The 13,903-nt window shown below is 50.8% G+C and overlaps 1 protein-coding gene across 8 annotated transcripts in view; it reads left to right on the forward strand.

The window, feature by feature from the left end:
- The first annotated feature begins 1,664 nt into the window (after positions 1-1,664).
- MAPT (microtubule associated protein tau) overlaps positions 1,665-13,903 on the forward strand; it is a 102,235-nt gene continuing 89,996 nt past the window's right edge. For all 8 annotated transcript variants that reach the window (XM_032615019.1, XM_032615020.1, XM_032615021.1 and 5 more), the window contains exon 1: positions 1,665-1,775. The gene's annotated coding sequence lies outside the window, so the exon portion shown is untranslated. The remainder of the gene's footprint in view (positions 1,776-13,903) is intronic.

The following is a 13,903-nucleotide window of genomic DNA, read 5'->3' on the forward strand; positions in this document are numbered from 1 at the left end:
TGAGCTAGGTTTCGAAAGTTAGGTAGGATATTGGTGAAGAAAGAGCAAGGACTTTGCAGGCAAAGGAAAACCCCAGAGTAGAGCAAGAGTTCCAGTCAAACAAGCTCAGTTGGCCATAGAGTAGATGAGAGAGAAAACTGGAAAGGACAGAGGCTCAGATGATAGGCTGGGGGGGGGGGGGAGGTGCAGATGAAGAGAAGTTTAAGGCTAAGGAGTTTAATTTCACTTAGGGAGAAATTAGAAGCCTTTAGGCAGGATGAGCTGATATAGAAAGAAACAGAGAAGGGACACCAGTAAGGTCACTACATATCGAGAACCAAGATAAGGGTCTTTAGGATGGTGGCAGTTGGAACAACAAAAGGTCAATTCTAGAGACTCAGAGCTTAAGAAATTGGCCCCCATCTCCATCATCCACTCAGTGCTCCCAATAATACATTAATTAAACCCCTGTGAATAAAGCATCTTTAATTACCTGCTTTTTGTATTAATCTGTAACATACAATACTGCTTTGAAAAAATATATGAGCTATGCAAATTAAAGCTTTAAGACAAATTCCCACCTTAGGACAAGATGGCTGTCTCCAAGCCCTTATACACTTAAAACCTCCCACTGCCAGGGCTTAAATTAGATGTTGGGGAGACAAAGCTAAGGACAAAACCTAGATGTTGGCTGACTGAGAGAATGAAAGCCCCTGGTCAGTTTCAGTCTGAGGCCGTGTTATCCAGGTGAGAATCTCCAGCAGCATTTAGAAATTCAGATCTCAAGCTGTTTACAGTTTAACAGTGCTTCACAAACAAGGTAAAAATAACTATATGTGAAAATGCTCTGTAATGTGATAAGTGCCATTTGAATCTTCATCTAATTTGAGATTTTATTCTTGGGTCACAGATGAATAATAGATTCGAATGCTCCTTGTTAAAACAAAAAACCAAAACCCCCCAAAACCTTGCACTACCGTATTACAATTGAGTTAGCCTGTTTTCAGCATATCTGCTAAGGAAAGAATTCACCTTGATCGGTAACAAAAAAGGTGGACAGATTGAAAGGAAGCAGATCGGGGAACTGATCTCCAACAAGGGGAATCATTTCGGGAAATTCAGGGGAGGGTCAGGGTGCCAGCGATAAGGAGGGCAAGCCCGAGGGAGGTTTGAGGTCCAGGGTGGACGGACTGGAGGGCTGGCCATGTGGAAACCCGCCCAGAACCTTTCCCAGACAGGACATCACCCCAGGACGACAGGGAAAAAAAGGGGCAGCGGACCTGGGGGCGGAGCACCCAGCCTCTTCTCGACCCAGAGAGCATCCAAGCCTCCCTCCCAAGGTAGGAGACCCCTCAGACAAGACAAAGGCTCCCCTAGCAGGAGAAGGGCCAGAGTGCGCATGCGCATTGCGGTCAGCGCCGTGGCCCAAGTCGTGGGAGGGAGGCGAGACCCGGGAAGGGAAGCTCAGAGAGGAGAGAGCCAAGAGGCTAGGATGGGCCGACCCTTGGAGCTCTCGCGCGCGCCTACTGGTGGCCGGAGGAGAACACGCCCGCGGAGGCCTTACGGCCCGCCCCTCCCCTCGGGAGGCTCGTGCTCCTGCTGCTCGCGCCTGCGCTGCCCGCCGGTCTCGGGAGCGCGCCCTCTTCGCTCGTGCGCGCGCTCGCAGTCTCCACCACCCACCAGCTCAGACACCAGCAGCAGCGCCGCCGCCGCCGCCGCCCACCTTCTGCCACCGACACCACAGCCACTTTCTCCTCTGCTTCCCTCTACTGTCCTCGCCCTCTGTCGACTATCAGGTAAGTGCGAGGCTCCGAAATTTGCCTCACCGTCCTCCCTCCTGCAACCCCATGCCGCCTCCCCTCGCCTCAGAGATGGGTTTCATGAGGTGGGCATTGGTCGGGGCAAAGGCGGCGTCCCCTCCTTGCGCCCTCAGCGCTCCGGCGCCTGGATTGGGGCGACTTGGAAAGGGACCCATGCAAGGGATGCACGCGCGCGCGCGCGCGCTCGTGTGTGTGTGTCCTGAGGCCGGGGTTGTCTACACGACCCGCTTCTCGCGGACCCGTCAGATGTTGTACCCACAGGGTGGGGCGCGGATGGCGGTGATCTGGGGGAGGGGGCTGCTATGCACTCTCGAACACCGCCTTTTGCCGCAATGGGCGTATGACTGTGTGTGTGTCGGGGGGTGGAGGGGAGTCCGGTGACGACCCCCGAAACCGAACCTGTAATCCAATTTCTCTGCCTCGGTTTGCCATCAGCTCTAAGGAAGGTATTGATCGGGTTCTAGAAAAGATGACTGCCTGCCAGCCCCTCCCCGGCAGCGATTCCAGTGGGGCTTTCGCTGCCCTTGGTTTAAGGCGGTGGCCCACCCTCTCCTCGATTTCCTCCTTCAGAAACCCGCTGGGGACATTTGAGGGCTGGGAGTGGAATCGGAGAAATGGGGAGGGGTCCCGGCGCTGTCACTTTAGTCGCCCTTCCCCCTGCGCGCTCCTGGCACCGAGACGCAAGCAGCGCCGTGCCCGAGAGAAGACAGTGCGCGGATCCCAAGGTGGAGGCTCGAAAAGGCAGGGGTCACCTGGCCTTGCGATGTGGAAGGATTCGGCAGCTGCCGATCCTGGCTCGAGGGCGCGCACAGCCGCAGCCCGGCACCAACCCGCTCAAGGGCTGCAGGTGCATTTCGGGGCGGGCCCCATTCTCTGCGCTCCGCGCCGGGCGTCCGGCTTGTGCGCTCCCTGCCGGAGGCGAGGGCCTGGCGCGCAGTGCTCGCCCCTCACTGCGGCAGTGGGTGTGGACCCGGGTGGGCGAGGAGGGGGAGGGAAGGCTTTGCCTCCTCCCACTTCCACCCCTGCTTTTTTTCCCTCCGAACGCGAGGTGCCATCTTTTTGCGGTGTGTCACGTCTTTACGGTACCATGCCAAGCCGGGTGGCTGGGCTTAGGAGGACAGGGCGGGGACTGTCATTAAAGGGGGGAGCGCAATTAGCGCTGAAGTCTTGGCATTTTGCTGCTGCGGTCTTGAGCACCGGGGTCGTTCACCCGGAATCTTCCTCGGGGGCCCGATGCTTTGTTTGTAGGGCTTACGTGATCTGCGTTGCCAGCACTGGTTTTTGGCTTTTATTCTACGAGGGTGTTTAACCAAGGTTCCCACCCTTCCTCCCGCTTTTTGCCCCTCATTTCCGAGCCCTTTGTTAGCCCTCAGAGCTCGCCGGGGTCGAGGAACTCGAGTTAGCCTCGGGGCACGCATGGAAAGGGCGTCACCCCGCGCAGCCCCCTCCCAGAGCCGGGCCACGCGCCAGAAAGCATCCGCGGGGCTGAAGGGGTGGGGTTCGAGGTCTCCGCGCGCCTTGCGGGTCGCCGCGAAGGATCGATGCCCCTCCCCACACCCGGAACGTCCCGGGGGCCGTGCCCCACCAGGCTGCCCACCAAGCAGCACCAGTGACTCCCGGTGGGAGCTCGCAGGCGGGGCCCCGCTTCGCTTCAAGCCCTGTTGCTTCGGCAGGCAGGAGGTTGTGAGGAGGGGCCGTGAGGTTTCCTCGGGTGCTGCGGACCACACCCATTTTTATCGGGAGGATGGGATGGGGGGCGCCGAGGGGAGGTTGTCATGGAGACCACACGCTCCCCGGGCCCTTGGGGCGTGCCCCGCCCCTTCCCAGCAGAGATGGAGAACCCTGGGACAAGCAGGGCCGCCCCTTCTGGCTCCTGGAGGACGCTGGAGGGACGCACCCCCAACCCTGAACCCGTGCCTGTTCCTAATTGGACTCCGGCGGCCGCAGCCACCCAGATAGGCATCTCTCATGTGTTTTTATTATTATAGCCGAATATTATTTTAGAACCGTGCGGGATTTTCACTTAAGATCCCGAGTTCGCCGCCGCCTTGAAACCAGGAGGCGGGGGTGGGGAGGGAGGGATAGAGAGGCGGGTACGGACCCCGGCGAACAAATCCGAGCCTCGCCCTCCTTCCATTAGCCGGAGCCTGGCTGGCTTTCTGGTTAATTCTATCGCTGGAAACTGGTGCGGGGGCGCAGTTCTGAGAGGGATGAGCATTTTAGGGGCCAAATCGTCCTCTCGAGCCACGCAGGTTGATCTGAATATTTGGGAATGACTCGGCGGGGGGTCGAGAGGCTGCCCGGGGCCAAGACGAACCTTCTCTTGGTTTCAGGATCAGAGCCTCCCTGCAGAGCTGGGCTCGGCACGGGTGGGTTGGAGAGGTTCAAGGATCAATTCGAGCATCTTCCCCGCCCCTCCCCACAATAGAGCTGGACAGGAGATTCTGGTACCAGAGAGAGCGAGGGTCTTAGAGCGGCCCTGGGAACGGGGAGCCCGCGGCCGCCGCTGCTCGGGATGGACCGGGGGCAGAGAGGTCATCTCCTGTCGGTTGGGGGAAAAGGAGCTAGGGCAAGCGCGTTTAGCTCAGTGCCGGGAACAAAGCGCAGTACGGCATCCGCGATTTTACGCTTTGGAAATGTGTTGGCGGTTTGGTAAGGGCTCTCTGGTCGGCAAGGCCGGGGTTGGGGGGCTGTTAACGGAGGAATCCCGGGGACCTGGGGACGGTCCTTCGTACACGTATCGGGAAATTCCATCCCTGGCTCTGGGCGCGCTTTAATCACACGGCTTCCTACCCGGGAACGCGAGAGATGCCCCATTTGCGCCTACGCTCCGACGCTGAAGCTGGGGCCAGCCGCCGCGCCTGGGTTCCCTGGGTTTCCCATCGACTCCTGTCACCGAATCTCCAGCAGGTGGGGGCTGTTTTAAGTCCCGGGAGATCCCGCTTGGCGTCAGGCGGTCCGGACCCATAACTCCATGCGCGAGTCTCCGGCTGGTCCGGGTTGGGATGGATGGTGGGACGTGGGACAGCGAATGCCAGCCTGCTCCTCTGGGCCACCGCGCGCTCAGGCTCAACAGGACAGCTTTGAGTTTTATCTGATCCCCGTCCCTCCAACTGACCGATCCTACGACAGAAAGAGAAATGAATGCCTTTCCTGCCATAATTAATTAAGGTATTTTTTGTGTTTTATGATGCTGTTTATGTTTACCACATAAGAATTGCTTATCCATTCCTCCATCTCCAGACCTTCCCCTAAATAAATTAATAACATGCTTCTCCCAGAGCCCGCTTCAGAGTGGCTCTTGAAGCTAATCAATTTCTTGACCAACATTTGCTTCTGTAACAGCTTGTGTTTACTGCGGTAACCTAGCTTGACTCTTGGCGTTCAACGTTGGACAATTTGGGGGAGGTGTTTGTTGGTTATGCTGGTTTTGGGTGAATGACAGTCTGTGTCTGTCCGACCTCCTCTGCACACGCCCATCTTTGAGCGGTTTCTAATATCAGGCACAGATCCCCCAACAGGAACAAAAGAAAAGGGTTATTCCCACAAATTACAAGAAGAAAACTTACAATCAGTTTGATTCAAGAAGGGTCAGATTTATTCCAGTTGGGAAAGTGTCCTTTCTATTGAACATGCCCTTTGACCCACATGCCCTTTGAGAGCTGTGGCAGCCTGGAGATGTGGTAGGATTGGGGTGCCCTTTGTTTAGGCTGAGTTTTCCTTCTGCCCTTTTAACATCAATTCATGAAGCCCATTGGTTGAAAATTTTAAGAAATTGTTTTATTCTACCTTCCCTCGGCATTTATGTGTATAAATGTATGTATATGATTTGGGTGGCTCCACAGCTGTGTACATGAACATATGTTAGTTTTCAATTAGATAGTGCCTTCTATTTAGTTAATTAGTACCTTCCTTCCTCTCACCTTGAAATCAAGAATCACTCATAAATAAAAGCACCCTTAAGGGCTTAGAACAGTGCTAGACATACAATAGGTCTTTGGGCCCTGCTCATTTAACAAATAAATAGATAAAACGGGAAAATGCAGGTTAAAAAAGGTGGCGAAAAGAAAGCAGAATGGGAGGAGGGCTTTATTCAAGGTCATGGCATCAAGAAGTTTTGGGGACAAATCCAGTCCAGTTTGTCCCCTGCTCTGTGTCAAAATGACACCCAAAAGCTGCCTGTACCCCTTGGTGCACCTCCATGCCCGTCCCTCTCCCACTGCTTCCCTGCCTTCTCCCTTCCTGCTGCTTATGGCCCCACAGCCTGGTCCCCACTGCTCACCTCACCCTCATTGGCCAGCAGAGTGGAAAGGGGAGAGACCACACTCCACCCCCAGGGGGAGGAGGACCCTGCCCTGCGACCTTTAGCCCTGCAGGTGCTGTTCCTGCAGGAGGTCAGAGGGATGGAGGTGGGAAACCCCCTTTGCCTCTGCTCCTCCTTCTTCCTCCCACTTTTCATCAGCCCACATAGAGGACCCCCCAACCCCCTCCACATCCCCAGAAGCACCCACCTGCCCTACCATTCCTAACTTGCCAGTCTAGATGCTTCCACTAGTGACTTGGAGCTGGCATGGGAGGGCCACCTCAGCAGGTGAGAGGAAGGGAAAACCCCAGCCTCACCATCTGGGCTACAGCAGGGAGAGGAATCCGATGTTCCAGCTGGGACTCTCAGCTGGTTTCCTGTAAAACAGTGGTTCTCAAGCCCTGGGGCCACTTTAATGTCTAGAGACATTTTTTTGTTTTGTTTTCACAACTGGGCAGGGGTGCTACAGGCATCTAGTGGAAAGAGGCCAGGGATGCTGCTAAACATCCTACAAGGCCCAGGGTGCCTAAATGATCTGGCCCCAAATGTCACAAGTGTCAGGGTTGAGAAGCCCTGCTATAGAAACATTGTTACCCTGGCACCATCATCTTAGTGGCATCTTACATTCATTGAGTATCTTCTTGGAGGCACTGTTCTAAGTGTTCCCCAGAGATTATCTCATTCGATCCTCACAACAACCCCTTTAAGTAGCAGTTTGTATTATCTCCGTATTACATATGGGGAAACTGAAGTACAGAGAGGTTTAGTAACTCACTAAAGGTCACACAGCCAGTGAGTGGTGGAGCTGGGTGTCTGACAGGAGCCCCTGCCCCTTCTCAGCTACATGTGGGCTTAATAGGCCTTTGTGGGCTAGCGGGAACCAAAGCGCGATCTGTAACATTGACCCAGTGGAATATACTAATTCCAAAACCACTGACGTGCATGTGAACTTTTGTAAGAGTCTGTAATTGGAGCACAGCCTAAAGCTCAGAATTTCGGCCTTGACACATGGAACAAGAGATTTTACTCAACCTCTGTGCCTCTGTTTATAAAACAGGGAAGATATCCTGGGGACCTTAAACCTCTTCCCCCAAATCCAGGATTTCAGGACTGCTCTGTCACACAAAGGAGCAGCCAGGTCTGACTGTCTTAAAGAAGTCTGGAAATCAAGATCGGGGGATCATGACATAGATTCAAGATCAAATCACTGAAGTTTTAGGGACATTAGATCTCCATCTTAGGTTTTGCACCTCAGAGGCTGAAGCTTTGGTAACTGCCACTGGGACCCAGTTCGGAGCCTGTGGGTGTGAGAGCAGTTGGGCGGGCATAGGAAGGACCTCAAGCCAGAATCTCAGTCTCCCTTGGCAAAGGTGGGCCTGGGAGCTTTTCTCACTTCCTGGGGCCCGGGCTCTGCAGTAAATATTCCATTATACTGTGGTGTAGAGGGACAGCCTGGAATCCTCCACCCACAGGACTCACTGCCACTCCACCCAGCTACGATTCTGCCGCTTCCCACAAGCGCCTGTGTGGGCGATCGGACACACACCACACACACCGGACTCACTTCTGTTCCCTTGCCAAAGGGGTTGCTGTCCAAGACCTCTTTCCCTGCCTCAGGTGCCATGCTCCTGCCATCTCTGCCAGGTTTCTGTCTTGCACAAAAGGCCCCGAGTGTGGGGAGGGAGCTTGAGGCCAGCTCAGGGTGGTTTTTGAGCTTTGGGGATTCTTTGATTAGGAAACATTCTGTAGGTGTAGGAATCGGCTTCCACAAAATGCCAGCTTGGATGACCTCCAGGTGGATTATCTGAAATTGTGTTTTCTTTCTCGATATTTCTGTGCTTGCCTCGATCAGGAAGGCTAAGAATTAACCCCCAAGAAATGCATTTTGTGCCTCAGCTGTTCAAGGAAAGTTTGTGAATGCCTGGAGAGCAGATGCTGCTTTTCCCTGGACGGGTTCCCCAGTGCAGGGCAGTGTCCTGCATGTAGACACAGTAGGTTTGGCCTAATGGTTAAGGGTGGGGCCTCGGATCAGAACTCCTGGGTGCAAATCCCAGTTCCCCTACTCATTGTGGGGCCTAAGCTGTGTTGTTTAGCCTCTTGGAGAGTTTTTTTTATTGTTTGTAACTTGGGGTACCCATCTCACAGTTGCTGTGGGGTTTAAATGAGGTAGTGCTTAGCCCAGGGCTCAGCACATAATAATTGCTCATTAAATGGCTTCGTGGGCAGCAGCCTGTGAGCAGACCCTTGTGATTGGATGAATGTGCAAACTACTGACCTTGGTGATGGAGTTAGTTGGAACAGATACATTGTTACGCTGAGTAGGGATCAAGATAGAAGTAGGCAGTTCTTCCTGGAAGCGGGCGCTGTTGTCTGGGTGGTAGTGGAGCCCTGGAAAATCACACACACCCACGTTTAACTGCACACAACAGAACTCTTGTCACAGGCAAGCAGAGTGACTTGTCATTTGTTGTCCCTGCTTCTGCCCTCTTCCTTCCTGAAATCTGCTGCACGCCAGGAATAGCCTGTGTAGTGTCCACACCAGCCTGAGCTGAACCACCCTCCCTCCCACCAGCCTGGGACTGGTGACCTGGCTTAGCAGGTCGGTTCCGAGATCTTACTAGTGTACTGATTGAATAAAAAGTGAGCACTGATGAGATTGAGAAAGTAACAGAACTAATGGAAGACAATGGAGGAGAGATTCTACAAATGAAATAATGAAGCAGTGCTGAACTTGGTAAACTCAGAAGTAGGCTTCATGGTGGCAACTGAGAGTCAAGAAGAAGAAATGTTAAATAAAGCAAACTCAACGTGCTCTGAATCCAGGGAACGCCAAGCATTCGATAGCCATTGTTATATCTGAATTAATAACTCTGGTTTAAGAAGCTTTCTTATCCATGGAGTGAATACTGAGAGTCATAATACATGTTTCTTTAAAAAAGTCATTAAATGAGAAAATCAAAGGGACTTCCCTGGTGGTCCAGCGGTTAAGAATCCACCTTCCAATGCAGGGGACACAGGTTCGAACCCTGGTTGGGGAACTGAGATCCCTCATGCCGCGGGGCAACTGAGCCCACGCGCCACAACTACAGAGCCCACATGCTGGAGCCCGTGCTCCACAACTGGAGAGAAGCCCGCCTGCTGCAACTAAGACCCAATGCAACAAAAAATAAATAAAATCTTTTTTAAAAGATCATAAAAAAATGATACATATATATTTTAAACATTTAAATTAACCAGATAGTTGTGCATTTATTCCTCCATCTTCTGCTGTAGGGCCCAGGCCTGCTTTTGGTGTTTGGGTCAGCTGGTTGGAATTCCTTGTCTCTTTGGCCTAAGCAACACCCATAATGCGTTATCTAGGACTTCCAGCTGGTTGGAACAAGGGCTTACACTGTATAATCTGAATGCAGAGTCTCTCTAGAGTTTTACTATTTTTTTCACAGTCTTTAACATGCTATTTGACGGTTGAAAATGTACTCACCTTTATGAAGTCTCTCCAAGTATTCAACTTGATTTTCTTAGAGTCAGTGAATGATTTTCAGAATTCATCTTACATTTAACACTTGAATGTCATCAGCTTGCACTGTATTTAAGTTGTGTGACTATTGTAACAAACATGATGGACCTAGAAGGTTGGCGGTGGTAGGAGGAGGCCCTGGCTGTGGACATCAGGCCTTGTGGACCCAGCCTTGAATATTTACACTCCTTCATTTCTGCTTCTTACGTGGTGTCAGGCAGGAGAGGGCCTGCGGTGGAGACTTTTGTGTTCAGTAAATGATGGGTATCATCTTCCCCGCATCTCTTGCCTGTCTTCCAGGACTAGCATGGCACTTGGAATTCATTCACATAGAATCCCAACTAAAGGGGGCATTGCAAAATTCTCCCCATAAAACTCAACATAAATTTAAATTCTCTTTACCATGTTAACTCCCCTTAGTGAAGGAGTTTTAGATCAAGATCCAACAATTAAAAAGCCGTTTTTAAATCAGCAAGTTAGAGTTAAATCTGAAGCCATTGATAATGATGTTTCATTCATGGGCCTCCCTTTGGTCCTGTCTGCTTCACTGCTAAATCAGACATCAAAGAGAAGAGGGACATCAATTATCTCTGGTCCCAGCTGCTGGTTTTCCTTGCAGCCTATCGCCCAGTTTTCTGGTTTCCCGGGAAGGCTGGGTGATGTTGTCTTGGGACCTAAGCTTGTAGTTCTACAAAAAAAACCTCAGGAGACGCTTTCATCCTTGTGTCCTTCTCTTCAGGACATTAAGGATATTAGAAGACCCCTGGGTCCATAATCGCCTGTGATGTGATCCACAGCCTAACGCCAAGAAGGAAGTGGCAGAAAGGACCAATTCATGGAATCCTAGAACTGTGCCCCTCACCCAGGATAAAGGACAGCCCTTCCTCCAGAAGTAGAACCAGAATTCTAAATTATGTGTCAACAGAATTGTCCTGGATCAAATCCAGTTCTGCCATTGATTTACAGATCATTTCAGAAGTGCTTATTTTCAGTTGTTCTTGATTGGACAGTGATACCAAACCACTGTCTTACCTCATTCCCTCTCCCATGATCTCAAAAAGAGGCTTATTGGATAATTAATAATCTAAAGGCTTAAGGACTCCCCTAGTGGTCCAGTGGTTGAGACTCCGCACTTCCAGTGTAGGGGGCACGCGTTTGATCCCTGTTCAGGGAAGTTCTGCATGCCATGTGGCACAACCAAAAAAAAAAAAAAAAACAACACTGTAAAACTCTTAGAAGAAAATACAGGATAAAAGCTTCAAATCATTACATTTGACAGTGATTTCTTAAATATGATACCAAAGGCACAGGCAACAAAAGAAAACATAGACAAATTGGAGCTCATGAAAATTTTAAAAATTAAAAAATAAAGGCTTAAGTGCCCAAAAGAAGGTTACAATTTACAGAGTCTCTTTGGTTTAATATTTAAATATGAATATTCACTACCTTATTTATTTTATGTCTAGGCTTTTTATATTGGGTTTGCTGAAAACTGGAACAACTTTCAACTTTGGTACTGGTAATGCATCAGAATTTAAGTCAACGTATGTTGATAAGCCAAGCAAAAGTTCTACATACAAATAAAATAGTAGTATGTAACCTGCTACTTTGGGGCAAGATAATATTCGTTTGGTTATTGGTATTACTTGGTAATAATGGTTTGATTCATATGAAACCTGTCCCTTTCAAAGTTGCCACTTGCCAAGAATCACCGGGAATAGCTGTTCGGAAGAGTCGCTAACTCTTCTGCCGTCCATTTTCTGCCTTGTCTTTTTCCTAAGAACAGGGAAATTCTACACTGTCCCCACTCCATGGCACAGCCGTTCAACTTCTGCCTCTGCTGTCGCCACGAGGCTGGCTTAGAAACGAAGGATTTTGCAGAACATCCCTAAACCTGCTTGAATAAAGGACTGATCATTCAGAGACTCACCTGAACCTTCTTTAAACCTGTTTAATCTTTTCCCCAGGGTTAGTCTTGTGGGGATAACATGCCTCCTGGGTGTCTCTCCACTGGGTGCATTTCTTCCCCTTTTAGTTCTGAAGTCCCTCCTTTCTTAGCAGTGCAGTGAGTGATGGCTGCACTCTGTTCCCTGCAGAGTATTAATACAGACTGAATACATTGAAATAAATCCCTTTCAGTGTCACTAACGTGCTATGAATAATTATGAACCAATGTTTGATGTCTCATGGCAAATGCAGGAAAAAAACTTTTTTAACAGACAGGATTCATGTTATAAGTTGACAATCTGGGCCAAGTGAAAATCTTTTTAAAACATCTCCTGATCTGAACAATAAATCTTGCCAGCAAGACTGAATTCCAGAAGTTAGCCATCCTCTTATTTTGTGGGGCCTCTGTTATCACTCACTGCTTGGGCTTACCCAGCCCTGAATTTAACTGCAATCTTCCTGTTTACCTACCAGTTGCGGCAATAATTAAGATTTCCTGGAATTCCCTTGCGGACCAGTGGTTAGGACTCCGAGCTTTCACTGCCAAGGACCCAGGTTCAATCCCTGGTTGGAGAACTAAGATCCCACAAGCCGTGAGGTTTGGCCCCAAAAAAAAGATTTCCTGAACCATCATTGTTCCATCTGTAAAATGGGGATTATTCGATCTTCCTTCCCAAAATGGACAATAATGTGGTCTTTCTTCTCACTGGGTAATCACAGAACGGAAATGAAACAATCTAGGAGAATTCCTTTGGGCTTTTCAGAAAACAAGTGCCACAGGTGTGGGGGATGCCTCCTGGGAGCCACAGTCATGCACCTGATCTGAAGTCTCTCTTGGGCTGAGCCTGGAATAGTATAGCCGCTGCTGCTACCTCTCTCCTTTAGCGCCAGCCAGACGGTGCACACTGCTTCCCAGGAGTGCGCACCCAGTCAGCTGGGCCTGAGCCCTGGATGGATAGACAGATGGCCGCAGTCCAGCCTGTACTGGTCTTATCTGCCCCCTCTTTGGAGGGGAAGCCGATAGCCAGGTGCAGGACAGTGGGTGGGGTTCCTTTAGTATGACCTCAGATGATAGCCCATCCTGCCAGTGGGACTTCCTTGGCTTATGCTGTGGCCTTCAGAGGGAACTAATTTCCTGGGAGCCTTTCTGTTTTCTCAGGGGGTTTCAGATTCCTCCTAATCAAGCAGGGACTTGGTGCAGAATCTCATATTCTAATTATGCCCAGGGGCAGCCTCTTCCTGCCACTGTGTTTAGCTCGTGCAGGGGATCGTTTAGGTCAAGAGCGATTAAGGTCTGGAGTTGACTTTGATGGTATAATATTCTGATGGCTGTTTGGCAGCAAGAGGCATAGTGAAGGCTTATTAATTGAACGCTTGCACTTGGAACTTGAATTGAGCTGGGGCTGGGCTGCAGTCTTTTTGCCTTTGCCCTGGGAATTCAGGGTTTCTCATGCAAGGGGACAGTGGGAAGTATTTCACGGTCTGTGTGTCACCCCACCCTGACAACAGCCCGGCTGTTCTACTGTGTGGCTGGCCTTGAGCATCAGTCCTGGGTACCTGGTGTCCCCACATCATCAACCTTTGTTTACCCTGCTCTCCCCAAAACTGTCCTTGTTCCACCATGGTCCTGTCCGCTTTGGTCACTGGAACCCGCCATCCTCAAGTCCCCATGTGGCAAACCTTGGAGTCTTACACCTTCTCCCCGGCCCCCCCTCTTTTCCTGGAACAGACTTAACCATCGTTTCCTTCCTCCCAGATGTCACCTGGACCTGCCCCTCCCTTTCCAGTGCTTCCTCACCAGCACTAAGGAATGTAGGTCTTAATCACCTCACCCTTGGATCATTGTGGAAACAATAATGGATTGTTCCCAAGTTCGGTTCCGAAATTGACATCCAGTCCATTTTGCAGACCATTGCCAAACTCTTCTTCCCAGAGTAGCCCTGTCCTCTGCCCTGCCCCATCCAAGCATGAGTCCAAGATTGCCTTTTCTGTCCCTTGCTGAGTCACGTCCCACCTCTCGCTGCCTGCCCAAGTCCGCATGCCTCGGCCTGGCCTCCCTGTCTAGTCCTACGGGTCCGGTCCCACCGCTGGCCAGCCTGCCTCTTGGCTTCTTCATAAACATCATGCTCTTTCTGCCCCAGCTCATCCATGGTGCCTTTTCTGAGAATGTCCCCTCCTCCTTCCCCTCTCCCGACCTTCCCTAATCTCTATCTCCTCTGAAAGCCTTCTCCAGCTACTGCACTCAACAAGATCCATAGATCTACACGATTCATCTCTCAGCAGTCATCAGCACTGCAGAGGTTAACGCTTAATGGTTTTACCTCATGCCTTTCTGTG

Source organism: Phocoena sinus, chromosome 20, assembly GCF_008692025.1.
Source record: "Phocoena sinus isolate mPhoSin1 chromosome 20, mPhoSin1.pri, whole genome shotgun sequence".
Lineage (NCBI taxonomy): Eukaryota > Metazoa > Chordata > Mammalia > Artiodactyla > Phocoenidae > Phocoena > Phocoena sinus.